Raw genomic sequence first — 7500 nt, forward strand, 5'->3', positions numbered from 1 at the left:
CGTGAGAGCAGCTTGGGCGATGGCGGAAGGCCGGTCAGCCTACCAGGGGCGTGAGAGCAGCTTGGGCGATGGCAGAAGGCCGGCGTGGAAGCCGCTTGGGCTCTAGCAGAAGGCCGAGGTGGAAGCCACTTTGGGCTGTGGCCGGTCAGCCTACCAGGGGCGTGAGAGCAGCTTGGGCGATGGCAGAAGGCCGGCGTGGAAGCCGCTTGGGCTCTAGCAGAAGGCCGAGGTGGAAGCCACTTTGGGCTGTGTGGCCGGTCGGCCTACCAGGGGCGTGAGAGCAGCTTGGGCGATGGCGGAAGGCCGGTCAGCCTACCAGGGGCGTGAGAGCAGCTTGGGCGATGGCAGAAGGCCGGCGTGGAAGCCGCTTGGGCTCTAGCAGAAGGCCGAGGTGGAAGCCACTTTGGGCTGTGGCCGGTCAGCCTACCAGGGGCGTGAGAGCAGCTTGGGCGATGGCAGAAGGCCGGCGTGGAAGCCGCTTGGGCTCTAGCAGAAGGCCGAGGTGGAAGCCACTTTGGGCTGTGTGGCCGGTCGGCCTACCAGGGGCGTGAGAGCAGCTTGGGCGATGGCGGAAGGCCGGTCAGCCTACCAGGGGCGTGAGAGCAGCTTGGGCGATGGCAGAAGGCCGGCGTGGAAGCCGCTTGGGCTCTAGCAGAAGGCCGAGGTGGAAGCCACTTTGGGCTGTGTGGCCGGTCGGCCTACCAGGGGCGTGAGAGCAGCTTGGGCGATGGCGGAAGGCCGGCGTGGAAGCCGCTTTGGGCTGTGGCCGGTCAGCCTACCAGGGGCGTGAGAGCAGCTTGGGCGATGGCAGAAGGCCGGCGTGGAAGCCGCTTGGGCTCTAGCAGAAGGCCGAGGTGGAAGCCACTTTGGGCTGTGGCCGGTCAGCCTACCAGGGGCGTGAGAGCAGCTTGGGCGATGGCAGAAGGCCGGCGTGGAAGCCGCTTGGGCTCTAGCAGAAGGCCGAGGTGGAAGCCACTTTGGGCTGTGTGGCCGGTCGGCCTACCAGGGGCGTGAGAGCAGCTTGGGCGATGGCGGAAGGCCGGTCAGCCTACCAGGGGCGTGAGAGCAGCTTGGGCGATGGCAGAAGGCCGGCGTGGAAGCCGCTTGGGCTCTAGCAGAAGGCCGAGGTGGAAGCCACTTTGGGCTGTGGCCGGTCAGCCTACCAGGGGCGTGAGAGCAGCTTGGGCGATGGCAGAAGGCCGGCGTGGAAGCCGCTTGGGCTCTAGCAGAAGGCCGAGGTGGAAGCCACTTTGGGCTGTGTGGCCGGTCGGCCTACCAGGGGCGTGAGAGCAGCTTGGGCGATGGCGGAAGGCCGGTCAGCCTACCAGGGGCGTGAGAGCAGCTTGGGCGATGGCAGAAGGCCGGCGTGGAAGCCGCTTGGGCTCTAGCAGAAGGCCGAGGTGGAAGCCACTTTGGGCTGTGGCCGGTCAGCCTACCAGGGGCGTGAGAGCAGCTTGGGCGATGGCAGAAGGCCGGCGTGGAAGCCGCTTGGGCTCTAGCAGAAGGCCGAGGTGGAAGCCACTTTGGGCTGTGTGGCCGGTCGGCCTACCAGGGGCGTGAGAGCAGCTTGGGCGATGGCGGAAGGCCGGTCAGCCTACCAGGGGCGTGAGAGCAGCTTGGGCGATGGCAGAAGGCCGGCGTGGAAGCCGCTTGGGCTCTAGCAGAAGGCCGAGGTGGAAGCCACTTTGGGCTGTGGCCGGTCAGCCTACCAGGGGCGTGAGAGCAGCTTGGGCGATGGCAGAAGGCCGGCGTGGAAGCCGCTTGGGCTCTAGCAGAAGGCCGAGGTGGAAGCCACTTTGGGCTGTGTGGCCGGTCGGCCTACCAGGGGCGTGAGAGCAGCTTGGGCGATGGCGGAAGGCCGGTCAGCCTACCAGGGGCGTGAGAGCAGCTTGGGCGATGGCAGAAGGCCGGCGTGGAAGCCGCTTGGGCTCTAGCAGAAGGCCGAGGTGGAAGCCACTTTGGGCTGTGGCCGGTCAGCCTACCAGGGGCGTGAGAGCAGCTTGGGCGATGGCAGAAGGCCGGCGTGGAAGCCGCTTGGGCTCTAGCAGAAGGCCGAGGTGGAAGCCACTTTGGGCTGTGTGGCCGGTCGGCCTACCAGGGGCGTGAGAGCAGCTTGGGCGATGGCGGAAGGCCGGTCAGCCTACCAGGGGCGTGAGAGCAGCTTGGGCGATGGCAGAAGGCCGGCGTGGAAGCCGCTTGGGCTCTAGCAGAAGGCCGAGGTGGAAGCCACTTTGGGCTGTGTGGCCGGTCGGCCTACCAGGGGCGTGAGAGCAGCTTGGGCGATGGCGGAAGGCCGGCGTGGAAGCCGCTTTGGGCTGTGGCCGGTCAGCCTACCAGGGGCGTGAGAGCAGCTTGGGCGATGGCAGAAGGCCGGCGTGGAAGCCGCTTGGGCTCTAGCAGAAGGCCGAGGTGGAAGCCACTTTGGGCTGTGGCCGGTCAGCCTACCAGGGGCGTGAGAGCAGCTTGGGCGATGGCAGAAGGCCGGCGTGGAAGCCGCTTGGGCTCTAGCAGAAGGCCGAGGTGGAAGCCACTTTGGGCTGTGTGGCCGGTCGGCCTACCAGGGGCGTGAGAGCAGCTTGGGCGATGGCGGAAGGCCGGTCAGCCTACCAGGGGCGTGAGAGCAGCTTGGGCGATGGCAGAAGGCCGGCGTGGAAGCCGCTTGGGCTCTAGCAGAAGGCCGAGGTGGAAGCCACTTTGGGCTGTGGCCGGTCAGCCTACCAGGGGCGTGAGAGCAGCTTGGGCGATGGCAGAAGGCCGGCGTGGAAGCCGCTTGGGCTCTAGCAGAAGGCCGAGGTGGAAGCCACTTTGGGCTGTGTGGCCGGTCGGCCTACCAGGGGCGTGAGAGCAGCTTGGGCGATGGCGGAAGGCCGGTCAGCCTACCAGGGGCGTGAGAGCAGCTTGGGCGATGGCAGAAGGCCGGCGTGGAAGCCGCTTGGGCTCTAGCAGAAGGCCGAGGTGGAAGCCACTTTGGGCTGTGGCCGGTCAGCCTACCAGGGGCGTGAGAGCAGCTTGGGCGATGGCAGAAGGCCGGCGTGGAAGCCGCTTGGGCTCTAGCAGAAGGCCGAGGTGGAAGCCACTTTGGGCTGTGTGGCCGGTCGGCCTACCAGGGGCGTGAGAGCAGCTTGGGCGATGGCGGAAGGCCGGTCAGCCTACCAGGGGCGTGAGAGCAGCTTGGGCGATGGCAGAAGGCCGGCGTGGAAGCCGCTTGGGCTCTAGCAGAAGGCCGAGGTGGAAGCCACTTTGGGCTGTGTGGCCGGTCGGCCTACCAGGGGCGTGAGAGCAGCTTGGGCGATGGCGGAAGGCCGGCGTGGAAGCCGCTTTGGGCTGTGGCCGGTCAGCCTACCAGGGGCGTGAGAGCAGCTTGGGCGATGGCAGAAGGCCGGCGTGGAAGCCGCTTGGGCTCTAGCAGAAGGCCGAGGTGGAAGCCACTTTGGGCTGTGGCCGGTCAGCCTACCAGGGGCGTGAGAGCAGCTTGGGCGATGGCAGAAGGCCGGCGTGGAAGCCGCTTGGGCTCTAGCAGAAGGCCGAGGTGGAAGCCACTTTGGGCTGTGTGGCCGGTCGGCCTACCAGGGGCGTGAGAGCAGCTTGGGCGATGGCGGAAGGCCGGTCAGCCTACCAGGGGCGTGAGAGCAGCTTGGGCGATGGCAGAAGGCCGGCGTGGAAGCCGCTTGGGCTCTAGCAGAAGGCCGAGGTGGAAGCCACTTTGGGCTGTGGCCGGTCAGCCTACCAGGGGCGTGAGAGCAGCTTGGGCGATGGCAGAAGGCCGGCGTGGAAGCCGCTTGGGCTCTAGCAGAAGGCCGAGGTGGAAGCCACTTTGGGCTGTGTGGCCGGTCGGCCTACCAGGGGCGTGAGAGCAGCTTGGGCGATGGCGGAAGGCCGGTCAGCCTACCAGGGGCGTGAGAGCAGCTTGGGCGATGGCAGAAGGCCGGCGTGGAAGCCGCTTGGGCTCTAGCAGAAGGCCGAGGTGGAAGCCACTTTGGGCTGTGGCCGGTCAGCCTACCAGGGGCGTGAGAGCAGCTTGGGCGATGGCAGAAGGCCGGCGTGGAAGCCGCTTGGGCTCTAGCAGAAGGCCGAGGTGGAAGCCACTTTGGGCTGTGTGGCCGGTCGGCCTACCAGGGGCGTGAGAGCAGCTTGGGCGATGGCGGAAGGCCGGTCAGCCTACCAGGGGCGTGAGAGCAGCTTGGGCGATGGCAGAAGGCCGGCGTGGAAGCCGCTTGGGCTCTAGCAGAAGGCCGAGGTGGAAGCCACTTTGGGCTGTGGCCGGTCAGCCTACCAGGGGCGTGAGAGCAGCTTGGGCGATGGCAGAAGGCCGGCGTGGAAGCCGCTTGGGCTCTAGCAGAAGGCCGAGGTGGAAGCCACTTTGGGCTGTGGCCGGTCAGCCTACCAGGGGCGTGAGAGCAGCTTGGGCGATGGCAGAAGGCCGGCGTGGAAGCCGCTTGGGCTCTAGCAGAAGGCCGAGGTGGAAGCCACTTTGGGCTGTGTGGCCGGTCGGCCTACCAGGGGCGTGAGAGCAGCTTGGGCGATGGCGGAAGGCCGGTCAGCCTACCAGGGGCGTGAGAGCAGCTTGGGCGATGGCAGAAGGCCGGCGTGGAAGCCGCTTGGGCTCTAGCAGAAGGCCGAGGTGGAAGCCACTTTGGGCTGTGTGGCCGGTCGGCCTACCAGGGGCGTGAGAGCAGCTTGGGCGATGGCGGAAGGCCGGCGTGGAAGCCGCTTTGGGCTGTGGCCGGTCAGCCTACCAGGGGCGTGAGAGCAGCTTGGGCGATGGCAGAAGGCCGAGGTGGAAGCCACTTTGGGCTGTGGCCGGTCAGCCTACCAGGGGCGTGAGAGCAGCTTGGGCGATGGCAGAAGGCCGGCGTGGAAGCCGCTTGGGCTCTAGCAGAAGGCCGAGGTGGAAGCCACTTTGGGCTGTGGCCGGTCAGCCTACCAGGGGCGTGAGAGCAGCTTGGGCGATGGCGGAAGGCCGGCGTGGAAGCCGCTTGGGCTCTAGCAGAAGGCCGAGGTGGAAGCCACTTTGGGCTGTGTGGCCGGTCGGCCTACCAGGGGCGTGAGAGCAGCTTGGGCGATGGCGGAAGGCCGGTCAGCCTACCAGGGGCGTGAGAGCAGCTTGGGCGATGGCAGAAGGCCGGCGTGGAAGCCGCTTGGGCTCTAGCAGAAGGCCGAGGTGGAAGCCACTTTGGGCTGTGTGGCCGGTCGGCCTACCAGGGGCGTGAGAGCAGCTTGGGCGATGGCGGAAGGCCGGCGTGGAAGCCGCTTTGGGCTGTGGCCGGTCAGCCTACCAGGGGCGTGAGAGCAGCTTGGGCGATGGCAGAAGGCCGGCGTGGAAGCCGCTTGGGCTCTAGCAGAAGGCCGAGGTGGAAGCCACTTTGGGCTGTGGCCGGTCAGCCTACCAGGGGCGTGAGAGCAGCTTGGGCGATGGCAGAAGGCCGGCGTGGAAGCCGCTTGGGCTCTAGCAGAAGGCCGAGGTGGAAGCCACTTTGGGCTGTGTGGCCGGTCGGCCTACCAGGGGCGTGAGAGCAGCTTGGGCGATGGCGGAAGGCCGGTCAGCCTACCAGGGGCGTGAGAGCAGCTTGGGCGATGGCAGAAGGCCGGCGTGGAAGCCGCTTGGGCTCTAGCAGAAGGCCGAGGTGGAAGCCACTTTGGGCTGTGGCCGGTCAGCCTACCAGGGGCGTGAGAGCAGCTTGGGCGATGGCAGAAGGCCGGCGTGGAAGCCGCTTGGGCTCTAGCAGAAGGCCGAGGTGGAAGCCACTTTGGGCTGTGTGGCCGGTCGGCCTACCAGGGGCGTGAGAGCAGCTTGGGCGATGGCGGAAGGCCGGTCAGCCTACCAGGGGCGTGAGAGCAGCTTGGGCGATGGCAGAAGGCCGGCGTGGAAGCCGCTTGGGCTCTAGCAGAAGGCCGAGGTGGAAGCCACTTTGGGCTGTGTGGCCGGTCGGCCTACCAGGGGCGTGAGAGCAGCTTGGGCGATGGCGGAAGGCCGGCGTGGAAGCCGCTTTGGGCTGTGGCCGGTCAGCCTACCAGGGGCGTGAGAGCAGCTTGGGCGATGGCAGAAGGCCGGCGTGGAAGCCGCTTGGGCTCTAGCAGAAGGCCGAGGTGGAAGCCACTTTGGGCTGTGTGGCCGGTCGGCCTACCAGGGGCGTGAGAGCAGCTTGGGCGATGGCGGAAGGCCGGTCAGCCTACCAGGGGCGTGAGAGCAGCTTGGGCGATGGCAGAAGGCCGGCGTGGAAGCCGCTTGGGCTCTAGCAGAAGGCCGAGGTGGAAGCCACTTTGGGCTGTGTGGCCGGTCGGCCTACCAGGGGCGTGAGAGCAGCTTGGGCGATGGCGGAAGGCCGGCGTGGAAGCCGCTTTGGGCTGTGGCCGGTCAGCCTACCAGGGGCGTGAGAGCAGCTTGGGCGATGGCAGAAGGCCGGCGTGGAAGCCGCTTGGGCTCTAGCAGAAGGCCGAGGTGGAAGCCACTTTGGGCTGTGTGGCCGGTCGGCCTACCAGGGGCGTGAGAGCAGCTTGGGCGATGGCGGAAGGCCGGCGTGGAAGCCGCTTTGGGCTGTGGCCGGTCTGCCTACCAGGGGCAAGGAACCACAATAGCATCTACCAGGGGCAAAGCGCAAATTCGGTCTACCAGGGGCAAGAAACATTAATACAGTCTACCAGGGGCAAAGCGCAAATTCGGTCTACCAGGGGCAAGAAACATTAATACAGTCTACCAGGGGCAAGAAACCAAAATTTATTCTACCAGGGGCAAGAAACATTAATACAGTCTACCAGGGGCAAGAAACCAAAATTTATTCTACCAGGGGCAAGAAACATTAATACAGTCTACCAGGGGCAAGAAACCAAAATTTATTCTACCAGGGGCAAGAAACATTAATACAGTCTACCAGGGGCAAGAAACCAAAATTTATTCTACCAGGGGCAAGAAACATTAATACAGTCTACCAGGGGCAAGAAACATTAATACAGTCTACCAGGGGCAAGAAACATTAATACAGTCTACCAGGGGCAAGAAACCAAAATTTATTCTACCAGGGGCAAGAAACATTAATACAGTCTACCAGGGGCAAGAAACATTAATACAGTCTACCAGGGGCAAGAAACATTAATACAGTCTACCAGGGGCTGCATTGACAAGTTCGCACCGTAAGAAGAGAATGCGACTTTTGCAACCTCTTTTTCCTTTTTACATGATATTCTTTTTCTCTATCGGGGAAAACACTGGTGTGCTACATCACTGGAAAGCTAGAAATCCCACTAAAGATTAAGCCATAGTTATAGAGGTAGATATCCCTGACTTATTGTCAGCCACCATTTGGGTTCTTCATTGTGACGCGAATTGTTCAAAAATTTAAATTATGCAAGGGAAGAGTTGCTGTTTTGGGTTTTTTTTTTTTTTTGTATTGGTAAATTTTATTGAATTTTTTTTAAATTAAAAAAAAAATCTTTTTTTTTTTTCTTTTTTACTTTTTTGGTATTTATTATTATTATTATTATCATCATTATTCTTATTATTTT

Source organism: Corythoichthys intestinalis, unplaced genomic scaffold (assembly GCF_030265065.1).
Source record: "Corythoichthys intestinalis isolate RoL2023-P3 unplaced genomic scaffold, ASM3026506v1 HiC_scaffold_43, whole genome shotgun sequence".
NCBI classification, from domain to species: domain Eukaryota; kingdom Metazoa; phylum Chordata; class Actinopteri; order Syngnathiformes; family Syngnathidae; genus Corythoichthys; species Corythoichthys intestinalis.